Raw genomic sequence first — 26,117 nt, 5'->3', positions numbered from 1 at the left:
AGCATGCCAAACATTCATATCCACCACCATGCAGCAGCTAGAGGGAAAAACAAAAGCAGTTCCCTCAAACACCAGCAGTGGATCTCAAACCCCCACCCTGACATTGCTACACGTGGGGTTTCTGTCCTCTCTCTTTTTTCTATAATTGCTACACCTTAGCAACAACCCCTATACCATACACACATATGACAAAAAGGAGAATCATGAAGTACAGCACAATGGCCACAGAGGGCATCACAGCATCCCTGACCCCTCCAACAGATATCCACTCACTCCCTCTAATCCACACTCATTGGCTAGACCACTGTCAGCTTCACAGGCCAGGATGCTACTGTGGGAGACATGCTTAATAGGCACAAATCCAGAGTCCATTAAATGTTCAGAGCACAGGGCTTCCTAAAACCCACCCACCCCAGGAAGGGCCACATTCCCATCTTCAAAATTGTCACTGCTCCCCCTGCCTGTCCAACAGGAATAGGAAAATGGTGTGTAAGTGAATTGTGCAGCAGATACTATTCACTTTTACCTTCAGTATGGAGAAGTGTCCCTGGGGATAGAGTTGGGAGTAAAGTTTTCCAAATATGCATTTTTTTAAAAAAGTTCCAAAAGTATGCATGTATTTTAATGCAGAACAAATATTTGCACAAGTTAGTAAGTTTGAATGTGTGTGGCTGTTTTTCCTGGCTCAGCTTTCAAAGTGAAAGTACGCACACATTTTAACTTTGAAAATCCTGCAAAGTAAATGTATACTTCTCACTGAAATGGCAGTTATAAAATTATCCCTAAAATTCTTAAACTCGGACATTTAAAACCTAGTCCTTAAATCAAAATCTCATCCTCAGATTGCAAGCAGTCCCCTCTGAATAACTGGCTGTGAATATAAGCTACTTAGCTTTAAAAATACAGTAATAGTGCAGGCCAGCTCAACCTACGGACCAGGTGAGGCAATAAGCACTACCTTATTTGTAAGGCTGCTCCTGGTGGTGCATCAGGATGCCCTATTAGGAGCCAGTTTTACAAATAAAGCAAATTTTACCATATTTGATAGTCTGACCCTTAGAAGTATTTCGCAACACGCTAATAGTGATCAGGTTCCTCAATTTTGATAACAGCAGTACCGGGAACAGGAACTTGTGGACATCGCTCCAACTTTTTTTATTTTGCTTTTTTGAGGTTGGTGATAAAGGTCTGGGGATTTGGAAAGGGAATATACAACTATGAAACTTTTTTTAACATGGGGCAGGAGGGCAACTAGACCTCCAGGGATTTTGTTTTAGTTTCCGTAGCATGCATTTTAATATGCTGTATGCTGATGTCTACCATATGAGTTAATTTTGATGCTGAATTCCTGTCTAAATTGTGCAGCTGGTAATGTGCAAGTAAATTGCTTTTTAACTATGTGTTTCTGCCTGTAGTAGCTTTCTGCATAAGTCTCACGGTATGGTAAGATTCTATGAAAAAGATTCTCAAAGCTTTAACGCGGTCGCTAAACTGTTTTCTGACAGTTTAGCCTGCACGCATAGTAGCGGTGGATTATCAAAACGGCTTATGTCGGTCTTTAGCAAGCTTTCTAGCAGTCTATGACACTGCCGTGCAAATGGGCTCTTCAACATTGAAATGAGCACTCGGGTGGATTCTTCAAAATCGCCAAGCTATTCTTCAAAAGAGCGGCGACTTTTGGTGACAAAAATCAGTGACAGCACTGTTAAAAAGTACATCTTGTGGCATTTGGTTTGACTGCATTATAGCCTCCTTTGGTAGAGGGACAGATGCTGTCTCTCCTGCCACAAACCGACACCTCCTCCCCCCAACAGCGGGAGAGATGCCCAATGTCTCCCACCGCCATGAGATTAATGGTGTTGACGCTTGGCCTGCATTGAGGGACTCAATGCTGTAGAGGCCTGCGATGCTTGCTGGGAAGAGGAAGTCTTTTTAGTGGGCTTGCCCGATGGAGAAACCTCTTCTGGTTGATTTCGATGCTGGTGCCGCTGGTACTGTAGGCTTGGACTCATCACTGAAGTCCATGGTCGAGCCTTCAATGAATGCTTCTGTAACACTGTAAACGCCAACTGTTCAGTTCAGTGATTGAAATAGGGCACTGGCACTGACAGCACTTCTTGAAACCGCTCAAAGGTTTAGACTTGGACAGAAAAATCTCGGCAGCTTGGTAAAAAAAACCTCAATGATGAAAAACGAGAATGATAACCGCTGAGGTAGGAAAAAGGCCCAACTGAGGAAAAAAAGAGAAAATATAATTTTGTTTTATTACAGACCGAAGAAGGATAAGTTATAGTAAAACAATAAAGAAAGCCGATGAAGTGGAGTACTGCAAGTTGGCAGGCAGGAAGGCACTCTCGCATGCACGGTATGGGCAGTTGCAAAATTTCTAAAAACTTAAAGTGATAGGGACCCTGCTCTGTGCAGACAGGACTCAGAGTCCCACACTTATCATTAACCCAGACCTACCCTTGAACCCAACTTTAAGTCTCAGGCTGTCCAGAAGGAAAGAAACAAACAGCACAGAGTAGGAAATTTTTAATACTGGCCTTTAAGTAACCCCAGAGCAGAGCCCTGGGGTGAAAGAATAGTTCTCTTTAAGGATCCAAGCTGAGGTAATAATGGGGGAAGGGACAAAGCCTGACAGAGCCCTTTTCCCCAGGAAGCTGTTTCAGAAGAGAAGGCAGGAGAAGCCAGGTGCAAGCAACCATGCTCGAGAGGCTGGGAGATGAGTAAAGATATTGTACCAGAAGGAAAGAATCCTGGGAGAAAACTTTGAGAGAGACCAGGAAATGGAATGGAAGAATACCTCCAGTTTTGAGTTGCCAGTGGAGCAAAACGTGGACTTCAGCTAATCACCTGGAGCAGGTCAGAGAGAGGAAGAGGGGAGTCTATGTTTGTCTCTCCTCTCTTCACCTGAGGATCATTGCAGCTGAACTGAAGGCCTGCCCTGTTGAGTACAACGAATTAATAGTTATTAACGGAAATGTTATCTGTATATTGTATTTGTAATCTGCTTACATATAAGCAGAATATAAGTTTTTTTAAATACTGTAAATAAATTAACACTCCCCCCCCTCACCTCCCTTTTATAAAGCCACATTAGTGGCTGCTGTCCGGCAATGACCCCCCGAATCCTTTCAAATCCCTATGGGCTTCAGGGCAGTTACTGTTGAGGCCCGCGCTTAATGGCTTCATAAAAGAGGCCCTAAATAAATAAATTAGCAGAAGCTAATTCCATGAGAAAGGAACCTACAGTAAAGTACTGGTCAAGCTTATAGTATTAGTAGGGAAATGATATTACAATGAAATGAAGTTTATATGTTAGAAAATTGAGAAATGTGTTCTTGATTGTAATTTTTCAGAGCATACAGTCCTCACATTCAGTAACAATGTGCTTTTTTGTTTCTGGATCCTGTATCAAGCATGTATAACGTCTGCAGTGTCTGGACTCCTTTATCCTATTTTAGTAAGAATCTATATCATGCCTGTCCTTAATCAGTTTTATAACTAAATACAAAACAGGAAACATCTCAGTGCTACTTTCTCTTGTTACCATACTTGTGCACTATTTGGGTAAGCATAAAAAGCTGGTAAGCATGATTTTAAATTACTTGTTCATACAAAGGTCCTATCTAGAGGATATTTAACTACACCTGCATTGACTTGGAAATATGTATGTGCCAGACTTGTTGAAGTCCTTGTTAAAATGGTTCTCCCAGTTGTCAGCCTGTGCTTGTAGTTCCTGGAACTGGAGGTAATAATCTCCTGTGGGTATAGCAAAGGGCTGCCAGTTTTCAAGCTCTGACAATCCCCAGTGGACATCATTGGTTCACATTCACACAACCAAACTGTATTCCTCAGTTTCTGATTCAGCTTTGGCCAAAACTAGGTGATAAGTTTTTTTTTGTCTGTGTTTTCTGTTGTGTCCGAAAGTATTCTGATAGTTTGGTGGAAATTCAGTTTTGTCTGAAACTGAAAAAAGCAGTTTTGGTCGGTCTCTGCCTGTGGCACGATACCTGCTGACGGTCAGATACAGCCTACATATAAGGCTTGAGAGATGTAGATGGTTGAGGCAGAACACTATAGTCATGCATTCAGCATCCAAGGCTTAGGCCATGACTTCCATGCAATGGTGCCTAGGGCAAAGGCTGGCGCTAGTTGCTTCCAGAGACATACTGCTACAGTAGAATCTCAGTTAACCGTCTCTCGGTTAATTGGCCCTCTCACCCAACCAGCAAAAAAATCGCCGATGAAAAAACAATGTCCCTCGAAGCATCAGTGGCAGCGGTCCTTCCCCCCCCCCATTCCTTCAAGCCCTGAAGAACTTGAAGCAGCAGCAGTCCTGAGCCATGAACTCCACCTTCCTCCCTACCCGAAGCACCAGTGTGGCAGTGTCCTGAGCTGCAAATCTCACCTCTCTCCCTCCCTCCAGCCCCCAAAGCAGCTGAGTCGGGAACTCCCCTCCTGCCCCAAAGCACCGGCAAGGCAACAGTCCTGAACCGCAAAGCCCCCCTCGCTTACTTGATCCCCCTCCCTTCCTTACCCGAAGTGCAGCAGGTCAGCAGGAGGCTGCCTCAAAACAGGCTACACATGGCCAGCTCCAGCAGGGCCTTCCCTCTGACCGGAAAAACAGTTATCCATCATCCACCAATCCCAGTGGGTGCCAGATAGCTGAGATTCTACTTATCATTTCTCTAGCACTGCTAAATGTATGCAGCATTGTACATTAAAATATTCAAGAGACAGTCCCTTCTAGAGCTTACAATCTAATTAATGGATAAACTGGACAAGTAGGGGGGTTAAGGAATTTCTCAGGCAGGCACGGGTGCTTTACAAGTGAGAGGGGTTAGGAGTTAAAAGCAATCTCGAAGAAGACATGTCCCATCACTCCTCATGCCTTCCTGGACCTTGACAAAGCTTCATCCTTCATGTCCTCTGATGTTTTCCCTTCTATGAGGATGTAATATTTTGCTCATTTTTTAGCAAATATTTAGAAACTTTTGGCAACCCTGGTCACACATCAGGCTGGCCCAAGAGCAAAATTTGCTCACTGTCCGTCTATTAAAATGCCAGAAACTTCATATTCAGCTCTTCTGGGTGCTCCCTGTTATAGCTCTCAGATAGACTAAGCAGGAGTCAGAGGATACCTGGAAAAGATGATTTTAAGAGAAACATTTCTTCTCAGAGCTTTTTCGGCTTTGTAACCAACTGGCATTCAGATTCAGCAAATATATTACAAATGTATAATAAGAGGGTTACCATATTTACGAAGACAAAAAAAAAAGAGAAAAAATTATCCCTCCCACACTCCACCCAAGGCCCCACCTATACTCCACCAAAAGCCCCGCCCACTTTTCACCCATTTCCTTGGTCCCCTTTCCCATCCTTTATACCAGGGGTGTCAAAGTCCCTTCTCGAGGGCCGCAATCCAGTCAGGTTTTCAGGATTTCCCCAATGAATATGTATGACATCTATTAGCATACAATAAAAGCAGTGCATGCAAATAGATATCATTCATATTCATTGAGGAAATCCTGAAAACCCAACTGGATTGCAGCCCTTGAGGAGAGACTTTGACACCCCTGCTCTATACCCTTTTAGTGCTTCTCTCTCTCTCTTTCCCTCCCTCCCTCCTTCCAACACTCCTCCTCCACAGGTGGTTCTATCTCTCTCTCCTTCCAACCCCCCTCTCCTGCTGTTTCTGTCTATCTCCCCTCCCATCCAGCAATATCACTGTTTTCTCCAGCATCCTCTCCTTTCCATAATGCTTCTCCACTTTAAACAGACCCTGATATACATAAAGCACATCCAGGGAGACCTAAAGAATACGGATTCCTAAATCACATTTATGTTTATTAAAATTATTCTGAGCTTCCACTAGTGTAACCAAGGAGCACGATCAGATGTTTCTAAAATACACTTGAGCAGCTAAAGCACACCTTGACAATTGTAAACAATAGCCAAGGTGCCTGTTCTATTTTATGCTTCCTGTTTATGCATAATCCCATTTAGGAGATCTCCTATTTCATGTACATCTCTTGCAGGCTGCCCTTCACTTCCTGTCTTTAACACCAAGATGCTAATGTTCTCCTTAGCTTATCTGCCAGTCTCAGTACTTCTCAATCTCTTTTCTTCTTTAATTAGCTGCTGATTAGTACCAGAGTGCAGGTATGATCAACCAGCACAAGAACAGGAATGTAATCTTTACGCAGGTTTCTAAGCAACAGGATCCTGAGTATGAAGAATTGGTCTTTGTTTTCAGGCCACTGATGGAGTATAACTGTGTTTTCCTTGGCACTGGTGGCAAATTTACACATTTCTTATTTCTGTTTTTCTTCCCTTGCAAGGCCTCACTCCTCATGCCTTCCTGGACCTTGACAAAGCTTCATCCTTCATGTCCTCTGATGTTTTCCCTTCTATGAGGACTGCAATAATTAAGGTCGCTGATGACAGGATGTTGCTGCCTTTCATGACAAGTTCCAGTGCTGTTCATTCACCAGCTACAAGATGCCACCAAAGAGTACTTTGCTGAAGGCACTGTCACTTTGGAGGTGAAGCTAGAATCCAGTTTAGAGCACTAACTTAACTGCCAGTTTACATGTTCTTTTGAGTTCTGCTAGTGCGGGAAAGTGTTGAGTGCCTGCAGGAGGATGTGTTCAACCTTTGTGTTTGGTAAGGTTAATGTATTTTAATTGAAGGTGTATCACTTTATTAGACCAACTTAATTTTTTTTACTAGCTTTCAGAAGTTACGAACAGGCATGAACAGAATAAGAGATAAGAAAAGATTACATTATATTGCATTTGTTCTGTCGCCATATAACTGTGATGCTTCAGTTGAGGACTGTCTCAGCAGACATGCGGTATATTCAACAAAAAGCTAAACCTTAGTATACCCAACGCACACACAGAAAAGTCCTTTTGACCCTGAGTCTCTTTGATAGTTGCTTGTTTGGGATGTGATTTAACTACGGTGGTGTGTCCTCTTTCCATGATGTTGGCAGTGAATACTTTGGTGCTTGAGTTTCTCGTTATGTCGGGGCAGGCATCACCCACTATTCTCCAGCCCAAGTCGAGTCCCTGTGCGTAAGGGGTGCCACATGGTCCTTTGCATGACTCAAGGATATCCAACAACTCCAGTGCATCTATGCTCAGTATGAGTGGGATCTTGGCGTCTCGATCCGGTGGTGTGAGTTGGTTGGTTATGGGCCTCAGGTGAGAGTGATACCAAGCAGATGTCTTTCCTTTCTCTTATTCCCTGCCGTGACTTGACTCCAGGGTAGAGGGGTATGGGAAGTTTGGTTTCACAATATCTGGGCATAGTGCATCCTTGAATTCATCTCCCCATGCTCCGTAATGTTCAGGACTGTCATTGAACTGGTGACGATGCCTTGAATGATTATTATTATTCTCAAAAATGTAACTCTTCCTCCCTCTCTGTTTACTCTAGTCCTCTAAATTTCCTCTTCATCTTTCCCTCCACTGGAGTTCCTTTCCACCCTAATTCTTGTTAACCGTGTCGAGCTCTGCGAATGTTGAGATGATGCGGTATACAAACCTAAGGTTTAGTTTAGTTTAGTTTGAATTCTGAGCACACAATAGTCCTGGGGGAATTCTGCACAACTGTGCAGCACAGAATGCGCAGAAGTCTGCAATTATTATGCAGAATTCTACTCAGTGCAGGCATTGTGTCTGATTATAAGCTCTTATAAGCAGGGACTGTCCTTTCTATGTTTTAATATACAGTGCTGCGTATGTCTATTAGAAATAAGTAGTAGTAGTAGTTCCCCCCCCCTTTCCCCTGCAGAAAAAGGAGGAAATGAACCTCTGCACATCAGGACACTTCTTCCTCCCTGCCAGCTGAGACCATACTGCTTATGTGAACCGCAGGACCCCTGAAGTTCATATAAACTAGGGTTACCAGTTTTCTGTTTGGAAAATCCGGAACCCTAGATCTGCCCCCAGGCCCATCCAGTTCCACCCATCCCCTCCCTGTTACGTCCCAGTCCCGCCCTAGCCTCACCCCAGCCCTGCCTGCTCTCGTCGGGCAGGAGGGCCTCCATGCTTCTACCCAATGGCGATTTCTTGGAAGCTGTTCAAAACCCAGACAAAGTACAAAGATTTTGAAAAGCTGTCCGGACCCCTGGACATGTCCTCAAAAGAAGGACATGTCCGGGGAAATCCAGACATCTGGTAACCCTAATATAACATAAGAACATTGCAAAGCCTTACTGGGTCAGATCAATGGTCCATCAAGCCCAGTAGCCTGTTCTCAAAGTGGCAAATCCAGGTCACTAGTACCTGGCCATAACCCAAGGTGAAGCAATATTCCATGCTACCGATACAGGGCATGCAGTGACTTCCCCCGTGTCTTTCTCAATAACAGACTATGGACTTTTCCTCCAGGAACTTGTCCAAACCTTTCTTAAAACCAGCTACGCTATCCGCTTTTACCACATCCTCTGGCAACACGTTCCAGAGCTTAACTATTCTCTGAGTGAAAACAAATTTCCTCCAATTGGTTTTAAAAGTATTTCCCTGTAACTTCATCGAGTGTCCCCTGGTCTTTGTAATTTTTGATGGAGTGAAAAATTGATCCACTTGTACCCGTTCTACTCCACTCAGGATTTTGCAGACTTCAATCATGGTCAGACCACCACCGCATTGAATTCCAACTCCCACTCGAAACTACCCTAGCCCCATGTAAAGACCCTACCACCCTACGCCAACTCCCTAACTCAGTCAGCCCTCCAGCCATGGCCGCTGGCATTCGCACCCTAAATGAAACCTGCACCCAACATCCCCACTCCATCGACCTAGCAGCCTCCACATGGCACTCCAACATCCAATCCCTCTATAACAGCCTTGCCCAGACAAAAACAACTCGAATAACCACCAACAAAGCACCTGCTCCCTGATACACCAATGACTTCCGATCCATAAAACGATCTCTGAGGAAAGCAGAAAGGAACTGGATCAAACACCTGAACTCAGAAACCAAAGCCCACTGGAATAACACATCCATCACCTACAAAGCTGCCATCCTAGAAGCGAAGAAGACCTACTACTCTCGCCTCCTACAACTAGCTCCTTCTAGATCCAAATAACTGTTCACCCTCACAAACCAACTTTTCACCAACGCCCAAAGAAAAAGCCACAACAACCAAACAGAACTTGATAGCGAGACTCTCTCAAACTTCTTCCAGTCCAAAGTACAAACCATCCGTGATAATCTTGACACCAACACCAAACCCACTCCTGCTCACCCCCAGCCTATCCCAAATACCCCATCCTCTGCCACTCTCTCCCAATTTAATATGGCCACTCATGCCGAGGTTCTCGAAACCCTGAGAGAACTCAAGCCCTCCAACACCATCCTCGATCCCTGCCCATCCAGCCTCCTGCTGTCCACTGAAGACGCCATGGCAGAATCCATCCTCCCCATCATTAACACCTCCCTCTCCACAGGGATAGTTCCCCTCAGCTGGAAATCAGCTATTATCAAACCCACTCCCAAAAAACCCACCCTTGATCCTAACGAACCCGGCAACTATCGCCCGGTCTCCAACCTCCCATTTGTCTCCAAACTCCTAGAACGAATTGTGCTCCACCGACTACACCCTTTAATTGAAGAACAAGCTGCTCTGTTCCCTGCTCAATCCGGCTTCCGAAAAGGCCACAGCACAGAGTCAGTACTCCTAGATATCATTGATGACAGCTGGTCAATTCTCGACACAGGCAGTGATGCCCTACTAGTCCTATTTGACCTCAGTGCTGCCTTTGACACGGTCGACCACCACCTCCTCACATCCAGACTCTATGACCTCGGAATCAAAGACACTGCCCTCCAATGGGTCACCTCCTTCCTACATCAAAGGACCCAGACTGTCCTACTAGGGACACACAAATCTCACCCCAAGCCTATCAAATATGGTGTTCCACAAGGCGCCCTTCTATCCCCCCTCCTATTCAACCTCTACATCAGGCCTGTCATTGATATAGCACAGAAATACAGCATTAAAATCCACTCCTATGCAAATGACATCCAGCTGCTCCTCCCACTAGGCGAGAACCGATCGTCCCAAATTGCTAACCTCCAATACTGCCTCTCCGACATGAAAACATGGATGTCAAACAACAAACTACAACTGAACGCCTCTAAAACCGAACTCTTATGGATCAGGAAAAAAAGTACCAAATACACACGCCCTACACTAGCATGGGACTCCACTCTTCTAACGGCAATAGATCAAGTACGCAGCCTGGGAGTAACCTTAGATGGACACCTATCCCTATCCGCCAACATATCCCAAGTAGTCTCCACCTCCTTCTACTACCTCCGCCAACTGAGAAGGATCAAACCCTACATCTCCACACCTGACCTGGCCCAACTCCTCTATGCATATGTCCTCTCCAGAATGGATTACTGCAACTCCCTATTTAATGGACTAACCAAAAATAATCTCAAGCGCCTCCAACGGGTCCAAAATGCAGCTATCCGCCTCCTACACAGCCTCAACTACCATGATCCCATCTTCCCAGCACTCCGCGCTGAACACTGGCTCCCAATTAGCCAGCGCTGTGCTTTCAAGGCCCTGGCAATAGCGCATAAAAGAATTTATACCACCACCCCCTCCTACATAAAATCAAAGCTACCCATCTACACCCCCACCCGCACCCTCCGCTCAGAATCGGAGATACGCCTATGCATTCCCCCCGGAAGGTCCCTCCTCTCAGAAACCACCTGCAAATGCTCCTACAGCCACTTCATTCCTCATCTCTGGAACCAACTCCCCCCGCAACTCAGACTACAGAACTCATTAATGACATTCCGAAAAATGATAAAGACCCTCCTCTTCAACCCTCCTCTTCACCCTCAGTCTACATCCCTCCCCTTTAGCCCCACCTCTACTCTTCTCTCTCCTGTCTATCTTCTCCCTAAATTTCAGCATAGTCCTCTCTCAGCCTGTACTCTAATAAATTGTATTTAAGCTCAAATAACTTGTATTTAAACTAAACTACTTATATTTAAACTACTGCTCTTAATTTGCTATAACCCTAACCCTAACCCTGTATTTAAACTGCTGTACAGTCTTGTATGTCCAAACATTTAAATCTACTGTATAATCTTATATGTCCAATTACACTCCATTGTGTATTTTACTTGTAGACCGTTCTAAGCTACTGGGAGGACGGGATAACAATCTAAACAAACAAATAAATAAAATCATATCTCCCCTCAGCCGTCTCTTTTCCAAGCTGAAGAGCCCTAACCTTTTTAGTCTTTCCTCATACAAGAGGAGTTCCATCCCCTTTACCATCTTGGTCGCTCTTCTTTGAACCTTTTCTAGCACCCCTATATCTTTCTTGAGATAAGGAGACCAGAATTGAACGCAATACTCCAGATGAGGTTGCACTATGGAGCAATATAGGGGCATTATAACATTCTTAGTCTTGTTAACCATCCCTTTTTTTTTTTTTAATAATTCCTAGCATCCTATTTGCTTTTTTGGACGCCACCACACATTGGGCAGAATATTTCATCTAAGCCAGTGCTGCACATGGGATCACTTCCATCCAATGTGCAGGACTAAATTTCTTCTTCCTCCTCCTTCTGCCATGCAATCTCTATGGAGGAGAGGGAGAGCTAGCTCCAGTACATTGAAGGGGCGGAGGGCAGAGAAATATGAATGTGTTATTGGGGAGGGGGGGAGAGAATGGTAAATGTGCTGTGGGGGGAGGCTGGACCATGAATAAGGAAATAGGAGGAAATTTCAGGCCTTAAAATGGGCAAATTCTGTGCAAAATATGCTACAAATACACAGCACAGAATTTTCAAAAATTTTTTACAGAATTCCTCCAGGAGTAACATAAAAGAAATCCCCTGATGGAGCCTGAAACATAGGCCCCCCATTGGGACCTTTTTGATATTTCCAAAAGATAAATGTTCATTTTGGAATTTTTTAATGTTTTTAAAAACAAGTGATGTTACAGGATCCTTTTGAAGTACAAGAGTTTGACTTTATATTAGGGCTGCATTTCGATTAAAATAGCCAGCATTCCATTGGGGGACATGCATTTCCTCTCCCTCCTACCTTTGCTGGTGGGGATGCCGAAGCCTAGGGTTACCAGACATCTGGGAAAACCCGGACATGTCCTCTTTTTAGAACCTTGTCTGGGTGCTGTACATTTTTTCTAAAAATGGAGAAATCTGTCCGAGTTTAGTCGGCTCTCCAGACTTTCCTACCTACCTTCTCCCCGGGCCCGGCTGCTGTAATGTAATCTTCAGGCAGCTGGCAGCAGCAACGAGTTGAGCCCGTTGTCGCCAAGCTGCCTTGCTGCAGGTCCCGCCTATGCAGGAACAGAAAGTCGGCATTGAGAGGCAGCTTCCAGGGCAGACTAGCGGCAGCAGGCTCAACTCGTTGCTGCTGCCAGCTGCCTGAGATATTATCCAACATACATGCGAGGAAACAAATAGATGTGAAAATGTCTGGAACTTATATAGTAAATACTTTCACATAATCGTCACCCACAGACAATAGTCAGATCAAAAATCATTTATAAAGTACTACCTTTATGAATTATTTTTGATCTTACTATTGTGTGTGTGTAGCATGATATGAAAATATAATTCTGCTTATTTTTATAATTATGCTTGGAGTTAAAATATGGAGCCGCGCTGATAGGCCTGCGCTGCTCCCGACGCTCATAGAGCGTCTCTCTGCACTAGAAACTGCTATCATAGTTTCATAGAAGAGGGGGTTAATGTTGCAGGAGTTATGAATTTTGCATTTGAATTATTGCCTGACCCAATAGATTAGTAATTATGATGACTTAAAGTAAATAATTCTGCTTGGAGTTAAAGTATATTAATTTGATGGATTTAAAAGTGAATTTCTGATTTGGTTTTTGAGTCCAGCCCTGCCTCCAGCCATCTTATCCAAGTGTTGTGTTAAATGCACCTATTACAAAAGAAAGGACTGAGCCATTCACCTTCAGAAACTGTTAAGTACACTATTCAGATAAGACAAAGGGCTAACATAGTAATAAGCTGTTATTATTATTAATATAGTAACATAGTAAATGATGGCAGATAAAGACCTGAATGGTCCATCCATTCTGCCTCACGGATCCGATCCGATCTGTTAGCAATCCGATCCATGAGGTTGCCAGCCGCCCGATTCATGGCGCAATCGCATGCAAATGGGGGCGATCAGAATTACGCCCCCAACTGACCGCACAGATCACTGAACAGCAATCCTGACACATGCTTCTTCGTCTGTAGATGGTCTGCACATGCTTACAGAGCTTTTGAGGTTTTTGAGTTTTTTTTTAACTTTTTTACTTTGCGAGCCTGTGGTTTTAACTCGCTTTAAACCCGCAGGTAAAAACCATGGGCTCGCACTGCGGGGAAGGAGAGTCGGGGCAGAGAGCAAGGCAGCAAGAGGAGAGTCAGGGCAGAGAGCAGGGCAGTCAGAAAGGACCTGAGCAACTGGTCCTCAGCAGTCGCTTATTTTTTGATCCGCCAGTCCAATCGGTGCCCCTCTTTCTTTTTAGTGAATCGCTGCCTACCTATATTTGCATGCTGTTCCCCCTCATTTGCAAGCGCAGATCAGATTGGGTGTGGATTGGGAGTAAGGTTAGTGAATTGAGTTGTGGTTGCTAAGTGATTGCAAAGTGGTCGGGACGTGATTGGTGTCCTTAGTGAATCTAGCCAAAAGACATGGCCAGGGCGGATACCAAAGCTAAACAGAACTTTAACAGGATGTAGGCCAGCATCTCTTCACACCAAATTCATCTGTGGACTATCACAGTCTGCAAGAACAACAGAAGCTCATCACTCCATTTTAAGCCACTCAAAGAAAATTCAATCAATGCTTTACACCACATTCAGCAAGGACAGTAACAATACTCTGTATTGGGACACCATTTTAAGCCATTGTAATTCAAACAGGATCTGGACAGACTGTTGTTTCAAACAGAAATGTATTTATAGATTTAACACAGTCACTCCACATGGACTCAATCAAGAGATAGATTATACAGTATTTTTAACGTTCAACAATTTTTATTGATGACTTCACAAAAAAATACAATAAACAGAATATATCCCTTTTGCCATCCATTTTTACATTATCCTGCATGAACTCCCTCCCCCCACCCACAGAACAGTGATCAATTATATTGATGAAAGCAGAAATATACCAAGATAGGAAATGTAATGACACAGAATATGTCAGCTAGTTTCATATTCCAATTATCTCTCCCCCCCATTTATGTGCTATCTGTCAACGTTTAACGAACTTACTGTGAAATCTATTTGTATGAGAAAACACCACCAAGAAAATACCACCAGATAACATGACATGACAGTACAAAATACATAACCCAGTCCAAACCAGACAGGGAGGTTTGCGACTCTTACCAACCCCCCTCCCCCTGTACTGTCACATATCAAAAATCAACACCCCCTAGTTGCAATCCCCTCCCCCTCTTTAACCCTCTCACCCCCACCCCCTTGAGCTGTGGTGATCACTGGAGAACCATTCACAGAGGACACTGCATGATAGACACTGTATCTCACAGATCCAATTCATTCAAAATCAAACTCCGAGCCCTATGAGGTAAGGATTGTATGTAAGGCTCCCAGGTCTGCATAAAGTCTTTTTCGGCAGGGAGCAGAACGAGCCTCCCTAGCCTCATATGTCAACAATAGATTAAACTGATTTCTCCAGTACCAAAAGCCAGGTGGAGAGTCTTTCAACCAGTACTGTAAAATACATTTGTGTCCCACCATACAAGCCTTATGGAACAATGAGCATCTCCCCACCCCATACACCCAACATCTACCCACCTGACCAAAGATAACCCCCCTAGGAAAGCCAACCACTACAACCCCCCAAAAGCTTTCCTAAATAGGAGAGAATGGAATGCCAAAATCGTTTAACATGAGTACAAAGCCACACAGCATGAGAGAGAATATTAGCAGTCTGTCCACACCATCTACACAATGGAGTGTCTACCATACCAGAATAAAATGCCTGTACCTGGGTGAAGTATGCTTTGTTAAGGATCCTGAAGGTACACTCTCTCCAAGCTGCCCCTGTGACAATCCATTTAATGACTAGCAGCTGTCGCTAAGGCCTCGGATTTATCCCTATTAAGCTTGAAGCCAGAGAAATCTTCATATTCTTGGAAGCTTTCTAGAAGAGTAGGCAAAGATAAGTGTGGTTGGGTGATGTGGACCAGGATGTCGTCTGCAAAGGCCGCTATCTTAAAGGAGTGCTCCATAATCTAAACGCCACAATGTCAGGGTTGATCAATATTTTGTGAATTAAGGGATCCAAGGTGAGGACAAAAAGCAAGGGAGACAAGGGGCAGCCATGCCTGGTACCCCTGTGTATGGAAAAAAAATTCTGATTGAAGCCCATTGACCCCTATTCTTGCCCAAGGATCAAGATACAGTGTCCTCACTGCTGCACTAAAGAAACCTCCTAACCCATACATTTCCAGCACTCCAAACATAAATCCAAGTGCACCCTATCAAAAGCCTTCTCTGCATCAAAACTGATAAGCAGAGAAGGCATCTGCTGGTGATGGATCCAATCCAGAGAGGCCAAGACCCTATGCACATTTTTAACTGCTGTCCTGCCATGCACAAAACCTGCTTGAGGGGGTGCCACCAATTGGGGCAGTCTCCGAACCAACCTATTGGCAAGGATTTTAGCTAGGAATTTTGCCTCACAACATAATAAGGAGATTGGACAGTAGGATTCCACCGTAGTGGGATCCTTTCCAGGTTTAGGAAACACCACTATACGTGCCCTATGTAGTGACAAGGGCAATGCCTCAACTTGAATTTGAGAATTAGACATCACCACAAGGGGCTGAGAGATCTCCCCCACCAAAAGCCTATAGAATTTGGCTCTATACCATCAATGCCGGGAGCCTAGAACAAGGGGCTATACTGTATGGCCCACATCAGCTCCTCCTCCCGGATAGGAGCATTGAGAAGCCTCTGATCGTCCTTACCAAGTCTCAGAAGATCTAAACTAGAAGTAGACTTCACTGTCCATCCCAGTCTCCTCTGAGTACAATTTGGTATAATAGTCACGAAAAAGTGTATATATCATGTCATCCTGTCTAGTAAGGGTGCCCTGAGCTGTGTGCAGGTGCTGGACACGGTGGGCTGACCTCCATTCCCCCACCAGTCATGAGAGCAGTTTCCCTGCTTTATCCCCATGATATAAAGCTGATACTGATAGTATTTTATGGACTTCTGGGCCCTCGCATGGAGCAACTCATTAAGTTCTATCTGTAAAGCCAGTAAATGTTCTTTATTAGCTGCCGTGGATGAAGCTATTAACTGTCTCCCTAAATTCAAGATGCCCATATCTCTCATATGCTTTTTATTGCTGGAATATGCAATTATATCCCCCCTTAGCAATGCCTTTGCAATTTCCCAGAAGAGGGTAGGCTCAAGGCAATGCTGTGCATTACATTCCTTATAAAAAGACCAATGGACTTGAATATATTCTGAAAATTTAGGATCCCTATATAAGTCTAATGGGAATTGCCACTGGGGAGCAGCCGTGGGGGCCAACTGGAGATCCAGGGCCAGCCAAATCGACGCATGATCAGAAACTATCGTCGGTCCAATTCCCGTGTCTATAACCTTGGAGAACAGACTATCCGAGCAAAGTATATAATCAGTTCGGGAATGTGTGTTATGAGTTCTGGTACATTGGGTATAATCCCTGTCAAGGGGGTGTAAAATCCACCATACTCCAACAGCTGCAGGGTCTCACATAAAAGCAGTATTCCTTTGGCGACATCCCGAGTGTATACAGTGTGGGTAGATGACCTGTCCAGAGCTGGGTCCGCCACCCTATTAAAGTCCCCCCTCCCCCCCCACACCAGGATCGGGCAGGCATCATGCTCCATCAGAGATGTAAGAATAAGTCCAAAGAACTTCTCATTGTATGTGTTCGGGGCATAAAGGTTACACAATACAAGCTCCAAGCCATTGATTTTGATCTGAGCTATTACAAGCCTCCCTGTAGGGTCTGTGGTTATCCGGAGCTTCTCAACCACCAAACTTTTATGTAATAATATAAGGACTCCTGCTTTTCTATGATGCTGGTGATTCAAGATAGTCTCCCACCCATCACCTCCATAATTTGCTATATTCCAGTGCCGACAGGTTCATCTCCTGCAACATCACAATGGAGGCTTTCTGTCTATGGAGAAACTGTAAGATTTTAGTTCCCTTCACTGGGGAGGAAATACCCTCCACATTTCATGAGAAAACCCTAAGGGCCATCCACTATCAGGACAAGCCCCTCCAGTAGAGAAGTATTAGCAGAGTCTCAAGAACTGACAGCCTTCAATAGTAGTAACATGAAAGTCTGTAAGCTGCAAATCCCCACAGCTCTGAATCACCCCATATCCCCCTTCCCCAACCTCCCATCATTCCTACACCACCAACCAGCCTAAATCTGGCTAGGGGAAACCATATGTGCCCCCATCTCACCCGGGGCCCCCTCCCCTGGTCCCCACACAACAACAAACAAAATGTCATACCTTCCTACATGATAAATAGGTAGAATCGATCCTTTACTTGTAGGACACAAACGTTCTTGTAAGTTCTTAGCTAATATAACTCTACTCTCTCTGAAACAATCATGTGTCGATAAGCAATGCCAAAATTTTTTCACAGCTTTACCAAAAAAGTCTAGCCCGTTGAGTATATTGTAAAGTACTGGTGAAGACCTTCTTATCTGTCTGTTCTTTCTCATTATACTGTAGTAAGCGATCTCTATAATTATAAAGACCCCTAGTAAAATGCATTGTTCTGAAAAGCGTCTGTTAATTAATTTATCATGCAAAACCCTAGCTTGTTTCTTATACTCAGTACTGTAGTTGTAGAGCAAATCCGATGATATCTGAAAAATTGTGAATCTGGCAAACTTTCTTTTAAATGCCATGGATGTGAACTCGTAAAATGATGAAAAGTATTTTGATTGGTATCTTTACATCTCCCTTCCTTGAGTCATCTCTCCTCTCCCCCCCAGTATAACATTTCTCTCTCCTTTCCTCCTGTTTGCTCCCTGCAGTCCAAAATCTCCCCTCCCTTCCGGCCCCCCTCCCAGTCCAACATTTCTCCCTTATTTTCCTCCACCAGTCCAACATTTCTTTCTCTCTGCCTCCTGCATGCTTCCTCTCCTTGGTCCTCATTGCCTTCCCCAACCAATATCTCTCTCTCCCTCCATGAGTCCAACTATTCATTGTCTGCCCTCTCCCCCTTCCCGAGTGTAACATTTCCCTTCCTTCCTTTCTACCCTCCCCATCCAACATCACTTCCTCTCTCTCTCCATGAGTCCAACACTTTCTGCCTCCTGCATGCTTTTTCTCTCTCCTTGCTCCGTCCCTCAAGTGTGACATCCTTCCTTCCCACCCACCCCAGTCCATCTCTCCCCAACCCTTCTCAACATGCTCTCTCTCCATGCATAATTTCTACTTCCCCTCCATCCCATGTTCATTTCTCCCTCTCTCACCACTCTCATCCCGCCTGCAACAATTTTTCTTCCTTCCTTCCCTCCTCCCCAACCCCACTCAGTTAACATGTACTCTCCCCATGCACCATTTCTCCCTCTCTCATCACTCATCTCTCCTATAACAATTTTCCTTCCTTCCCTTCCTCCAATCCCACTCACAATATGCTCTCTCCCCATTCATCTTATCCTCCCCTCCACATCCATTTCTCCCTCTCTCACTACTCATCCCTCTTGCAACATTTTTCCTTCCTTCCCTTCCTCTGGGTTGTGCAGTACCTCTCCCTTCCTCCTTAAAGTCCAGTAGTACCTTTCCCTTCCCCTCCAATCATGTCCAGCAGTACCTCTTCTCCCTTCCCTTTCCTTCCTCTCCTGTCTAGCAGCACCTCTTCCTCTCTCTTCCCCATATCCAGCAGTACCTCTCCTTCCCCTATCAGCAGCTCATTTTGTGCTTTTAACTTCCCCAAATAGCTGCCACTAGCATTAGTTTTGCGATTCCATCAGGCAGCCTCGAGGCCTTTGCTAGGCTGGCCCACCTCTGGTGATGCAACTTCCTCTTTCCTCAGAAGTGACTGGCCTAGTAAAGGCCCTGAGGCTACCTGATGGAATTGCTAAACTAACGCTAGCGGCAGTTGTGTGGGGAAGTTAAAAGCACACATTGACCTGCCATTACTAGTCTGGGGGGGGGGATTGGGGAGAGAAGACAATGATGGTAATGGTGGCAAAAGGAAGGTGGGAGATATGCAAAGGCAGGAGGAGAGTGGGAGACATATAGCGCCACGTAACCCCTGGGGTACGCATACCACTTGTTGAGAGTCTCTGCTTTATAAGAAAGGTGAGAGAGAAGTGATATGCATGAGACATTTAAATATCTACATGGTATAAATGCACAGGAGGCAGATCTCTTGCAACCGAAAGTAAGCTCTGGAACAAGAGGCCATAAGTGGAAGTTGAAGAGAAATAGGCTCAAAAGTAATCTAGGAAATACTTTATGGAAAGGGTGGTAAATGCATGGAACAAACTCCAGTGGTAGAGATGAGGACTGTATCTGAATTCAAGAAAGCACGGGACAGGGATATAGGATCTCTTAGGGGAAGGAAGAAATAGCAGATCATGTGGATGGGCAAACTGGATGGGCCATATAGCCTTTATTTGCCATAATTTTCTATGTTAGAATTAGAATTTTAGAAGTGAGGTTGTACTTAATGGAGGTTAGTATTCTATATGTGTTTCTAATTCTGCAGAATACATACAAGTTTAAGTCTTAACCCTACCAATTTGTAAAGCACCACATTTGATTGTCAATCCCTCTGTAATCCCTTACCCTCTCTCTACCTCTTCTCCCTTTGTATTTTCCTACATGAGCAGCATATATTGATTCACCATTTTTTGTCTAGTGTGTTTTTCATAATTAGATTTTAAGTTCTTTCAAGCAGGGACCGACTGTGTCTGCGTGTGTCTGGTAGTGCTATAGAAATAATAAATGGTAGTAATAGTAGGAATGGTTGTGGTGGGGAATATAACAAAAAGCCAGGCTGCTCTTCATGTTAATACTGACCACAGAAGCTTAATAATCATTATTGGTTGTATTAGGACATTCATACTTGTAATATACAGTATCTGCAAAAAATTGGTTAAGACTCAATATTTTGCTGTTTGATAAACTTGATAAGAGAGTGGATCTGATTATATTGCTGTACCATTTAGTGCCAATATCTGAAAATGATATGTGGAAAAGATAAGCACTGTATTGTGGAAGTATCATAAGAACTGAAAAACGTCAAGACAAATATTTGGACAAGACAGGATACAATTGTTATACTGTTGTGAAACACGTTAAGAAGTTCACCATGTTCAGTAATGAGGGCAGTATTATTTGATGCTATCATTGTTATTACTGGACTAGAGCTACTAGTGCCATTGTTTGAAGTTTACAATGTCATAAAAACAGAAAAAGAAATACGGAAAAAGATTGTAAAGCTCTTTTGAGCAAGAACTGTCTGCTTTGTACAGCGCTGCGTACGTCTGATAGCGCTATAGAAATAATAGTAGTAGGTTTCTTGGGAGTTTTACATGAAGTAGCAGCTTAGAGATAAGGATATCATTCTGTTTCAAAATATATGGAAACATATTAAAAATAAACTTAAAATCAGAATTACGAAAGTGTGTTTGTGTGTGTGTGTGGGGGGGGGGATGTTACAAACGGAACAAATTTGTATGAACTCATTTGGCTTATATTTTAAATGCGGCCTCAAAGAAATATGCTTTTTAGTACAGATTTGAATCTGGCATGAAAGGGTAGTCTTCTTGGCACAGCGGGCTGAAGCACGGGCAGTCGAGATTTAGCACAGAGGAAACGGGTACACGTAAGAGCAACTTGCTAATTGAGCGAAGTTTAGGAAACGAAAAACGCACTTGTATCCCCTATGACTGGATCTGTAGCCTATCAGCAGGCAATCGTATTTGGGCAATGCATATTTCAAATTTGTTTAAACCCAGAACTGAGAATGAAATTAACATGTGTGGCCTCATACGCCCCTCGCGGTCAGCGTTTGGCTCTGCCCCGCCCACTCCTGTGGCTGACAATCAGCTGTGGGTCTCGCACCGCCCTTCCCTGTTCCACCGTCCGTCTCGTGTTAGGGCTGAGGTCTCGCGAGAGCGGCGCGGGGACTGGCGGCGGACGGGAGTCTCGCGGATTGTGGTGGTGGCTGTGAGGTGAGTGAGGGTGGGTGTCTGAAGGCCCCGGAGCGGTGGCGGGTGAGCGCATATAAATGAGCAAAGCAGAGCGCGCCCACGCGGGTGTGACTGCCAGAGGCGCGGCTGGGAGAGACTACGGTTTCCCCTGCCAAGCTCCGGCCGCACTCGCTCCCTTCCTTTCTGGGTAACGGCAATACACCATCGGCCGCAGCAATCCATTAGCAAGCCGGCCAGATAGAGGCGCTCTGCTGTCGGGCCTTGCTGGAATCTGTCCAGTGGAAAAACAGGAACCCCCTCCCCCATCCTCACTAGGAGTGACGAGGGGGCAAGGGGGAGCCAATCAGTGGCTGCGGCTCTGCTGATTGGCGTCGGTGTGGGCCAATGCGAGGCTGTACTGAGGGATGGGGGGCGCTAGAGTGGGCCCGGCTCAGCCAGGGAAGGGCCCCACATGGTCAGGCGTCCGCTAGATGGAAGGTGGGACGTAGACCTGGGCCCTGGGCCTCCTGTGCAGGGGTCGCGAGCAGTGTGGCAGCCTCGACGTCCCCATTGAGCCTGTATCCAACGCGGCCGGTACGGAGAGAAGAGCAAGGGCAGAGTGCAGCTGAGAGTCCACGGGGGAGGAGGGGCTGTAGGTTGAGGAATGGATGTGATGGGTAATAATGAGACTGAACGGACAGAACTGAGGTGAATAAGCAATCGAGGATATTGCCTGCTTGCCTTCTGCAACTGAATGTCCGGGAAAGGAAAGGTAGCGAGAGTCTTGAGGATTTGGAAGAGAAGAAAAAGGGACACAGTTAAGATTGCATGTAATGAAGTTGGAAAAACTAGTGTTTTTCAATTATTTTCGTAATAAAAATATGATATACTGTACATTCTTAAATGCAATGGAACCAAACCAGGACTACATCAGACTTTTTGGTGGTGATTTGAGAACTCTTGAGCCAGAGATTTCCTAGCAATGGGATTCATGTAGCTGTTCCTTTCAGTGCATGCAAATAAAATCTTTTTTCAAAAACGTTGCTTCTTTGGGCCCCAGCAATTGATATAAACTTTTTGAATTAAGCATGTATTAATAAAGTTTATTTTTCGACTATAGACTTTTCAGCTCTGGAGGGAATTTTTACTAGGTTAAAACCACTAACTGTGCAAGTTCAGTAAAGTTTTACAACGCAGGCATGACCCCTGGAGAACTGTTTGCCATCAACATGGGTTCAATAGAACAGAGAGCTCTTTGGGATACATATTATCCCCTTGTCTCCCCCATAAGTTTGGAATAACTAGACCTTGTCTGCCCCTTCAATACAAGATGTTTGATACATTAGACTTCCACTTTTCAGAACTAGTCAGGGTTTTATGGGGTACAGGATGAGAGCAAAGTTGGCACTGTTTCTTCAACTTAAGGCATTCACAAAAACCCATTGTGCCACATTTTCAACAGCTTTCCATGTTGCCTTTGTTGACCTTTTATCTATTGAACCTTACATGTGCCTGGTATCTTTGATTGAATTACATCTGTGTGATTATCTTTTCAGAATTATACAAATTTCATCAAGTTTGGAGCAAAATGAATTAGAATGGTGTTCTGCGTATAAAAATAAATTGTAGGTTCAGTTACAGTATTAGTGCATGTTACTTGTAAAATTGAGGAAGGGAGCTGATGTACTCATTTATATTTGTCTATTCATATCTTATATGTAAATAATTTTTAGAGTTGAATAGAAATAACGTGTTAAACCTCTTTGTTACAAAATGTTTGATCATTTTGATAGTTGTAGGTAATAAATGATGCTTTGTTGTTTTGGCTTTTACCTTTAAATTTACCTATTTGTTTGGAATTTGACGTTCTTAGTTCATATTGCACTGACCTAATGAAGAGCAGCATATAAGATGGATAATCTGGTGTTTTCAGCAGCCTCTGAATAGTAGGAGAGCTTCTAGATTAGTGAGAAGGAGCAGTGCTTTTTTTTTTTTTTTTCTTTCCAAAAAATCATTTTTATTTTTCAAAATAAATATACAAAGTATACAGATAATTATTATAAATATACAAAAGATAACTCAAACATGAAACTGACTAGTTGTACATATTGCAGTTAATAAGCAAGGAGATAGTGTTGATTATAAGCTAATTCAACCAGTGCCTCATGTCAAACAAGCAGGGCCAGTACATATAATTTCAGCTAAAAGTATACATGTGAAACATGGAAGAGAGTTCCCAATGAGCATCACAAATAACTTAATTAAATGATAAGAAGTGACTCAATATTTATTTTATGGGTATTACATTGAAGTAATTTATGTCAACGGTCTAAATCACAATAAAGTTGAACAGGTCTCCATATTCTAAGGAATGAGCTAATAGAATGATGTTTTTCAGTTATTACACTTTCAAATTTGTTGGTTATGCATACTGTGTTCCACTATACGATGTATTCTACCTTAGATAAGTCATTCCAATAGTGCAAGATATTTTTAATAGCCAAAAAAAAAAAAAAAGGATGTTAAAGTACATGGGCATTGGACTCGGACATAGAGTATGCGAGCCATGTTGTCCAAGAATAATAATTTTAAGATGTAAAGGGTTCATTAATATTTAGAATGGTGGATATGGTGTTCCAGACTTTATTCCAATACAATTTAAGATGTGAGCATTGATATAACATGTGCGGCAGTGTACCTTCAAATTTTCTACAGGACCTGCATAGAGAGAGGGAGAAATGGATGTGGAGGGGAGGATAGGATAGTGCATGGGGAAAGAGCATATTGTGAGAAGGAGCAGTGCTGATGAAGGATTATTTTATTGGATAGGGAGCATTATTTCTTTTGAATATGGAGCATTCCTTTTGGTTTATATGTCAGCTTTTAAATGAAAGAAACAGTTTTGAGTAGGAGTAGAAGTAGAAATAGCATGAAATCACCAGCAAAAGAATGAGAGAACAGTGAAGTAAAGGCAGAAAGACTGAACCAGAAATACCTTTTATTAAGGTTCAACATTCATAGAACTGTTAAGAAAGAGGACTAGCAAGATAGGAAACATCAGTGTGTGGTTGCTGTTGGGGATCCTCTTTCTGACAGGTCTGTGAAATTGGAGAATTAATGAAGACATTCCTGGTGTTTTCTCTGCTTTTGGCTTATGCATGAACTTGGTTTCTTTTACAGTTGAATGCCACTTACAAGAGCTGTGCAGAATATTTTGTTCATTACTACGAAGCAATTATTTTTAAACATTTCTTAATGAAAGAATATTGTGTGATCCAATTGGTTTTCTTTTAGTAGTCATCTGTTGTATCACATTTTGTAAAATTATTTCCGTGCACAGAATATATATATCTTTATACTTAACCATTTTCAGAAACATTAACACATTTGTTGTAGTAAAGTTAGATTTACTTTAATCTGAGTTGTATTAAGGGACCACTGCAGACTTACTACCATTTCTTTGTAAAAGGGGCCCTAAACTATGCTAACAAATGCACATACCTATTAAATACAATACTGCTGTAGCTTGCTCTGATGAAGAAAGGTTTCAGTTACTACCAACATGCAGAAACTTTTTTAAAAGCTGTTCTAGAATAGGGAGAGAATGCACAGTTAATGTGGAGAATTGACAACTGGAGCAGTGAGGTCTGGATGAATGTTTTCTGTAAATTAAATCATATATATTTAGGATTTTAATCTTCAAATTGAATAAGAAACAGATTCGATGTGGAGGATTTTGTGTAGTGTACAGATTTTATGATGGTTGGTCATGCAGAGCCCTTCTGTATGTTTTCTCAGGCATACAATATGTGCAGTTGAATTTTTAAAGGTGTGCAATGCCTTTGGGAGTTAAGTGCATATATCTGGGACAGACTAGAAACCATTGTTCTTAGACTTTTCCTTTGTTTAAATTTCTCTGTGTCCTTTCAACCTTACACATGCAACTCGGCAAACTGTTTGCAATTTCTATTTCTAATAAGCAACTTAATAACATAAAATTTCTCATCTTACTGACCCAGCTTCTAACAGTAGTAAAAAGTCATCTCATTTAATCTCACTGACTATCTGGGGTGTACACTTAAGCTGGATTTTTCTAAATGGACATAGAGGTTTCTACTGCAGGTTAGCGGGTTAAATGCTCAGACACTCTTAGAATTCCTATGAGCGTCAGAGCATTTACCTTGCTGGCCTGTGATAAAAACCTCTGCTGCCATTTAATAATAGGAGCCCTTAAATTTTTGCTAAGGACCTGAATTTTGAGGAAATTTAGTCGAGAATGTTGTTTCTCAGATAATATTGCAATTTGTTGGATTATGCATAAGCTTCCAGCAACCTCATCTATAGACTTCAGAACATAGGATGTGCCATACTGGCTCAGATGGAATATCCATTGAGTCTAGCATCCATTCTTTGTTATGCATCCTTGGGGATTTTTCAGGTTTGTATAGCTAACATTTTATCAACTTCTCCAGGAATTAGCTGGGTTTAAAAGGAGGTTGGACAACTCTACATGCTTTGAACAAGTTTTTCAGAGCAAATTCCACAGTTTGGCAGATACAACCTGCTGCATTCCACCCCTGATCTTATAAACTTTTGTCATCCCTGCTTAGTCAAAGTTTTCATCAAGTTGAAAGATTACTAACTTATGATTATTGAAAGCTTCTATACTGCTACTAATGATGGGGGAGTTAATTCAGAGCCTCTGCAAAGGCGCTACACTACATGAGCTTCTGTAAAGGTGATATGATACATTAACTTCTGTAGAGATGTTACCATAAGGAATTGTGAGGTGTTACAATGAATAGGTTCTATACTGAAATACACAGAGCTCTGTAATGGCATTATTGAGTTATTAATACTGGCATGGCATGGCATCATCCTATTTATATCC

At 43.2% G+C, this 26,117-nt stretch overlaps 1 protein-coding gene across 3 annotated transcripts in view; it reads left to right on the top strand.

The window, feature by feature from the left end:
- Positions 1-2,679: 2,679 nt before the first annotated feature.
- LOC117357509 (cyclic AMP-dependent transcription factor ATF-7) overlaps positions 2,680-26,117 on the top strand; it is a 302,271-nt gene continuing 278,833 nt past the window's right edge. Inside the window, exon 1 of one of the 3 annotated variants that reach the window (XM_033938227.1) lies at positions 2,680-2,865. The gene's annotated coding sequence lies outside the window, so the exon portion shown is untranslated. Of the gene's footprint in view, positions 2,866-21,174; positions 21,821-26,117 lie in introns of those variants that run through there. The other 2 variants (XM_033938225.1, XM_033938226.1) reach the window with 2 other exon arrangements.

This window comes from Geotrypetes seraphini, chromosome 3, assembly GCF_902459505.1.
Source record: "Geotrypetes seraphini chromosome 3, aGeoSer1.1, whole genome shotgun sequence".
In the NCBI taxonomy this organism is placed as follows: domain Eukaryota; kingdom Metazoa; phylum Chordata; class Amphibia; order Gymnophiona; family Dermophiidae; genus Geotrypetes; species Geotrypetes seraphini.
This window is presented reverse-complemented; position numbering and strand designations above follow the sequence as displayed.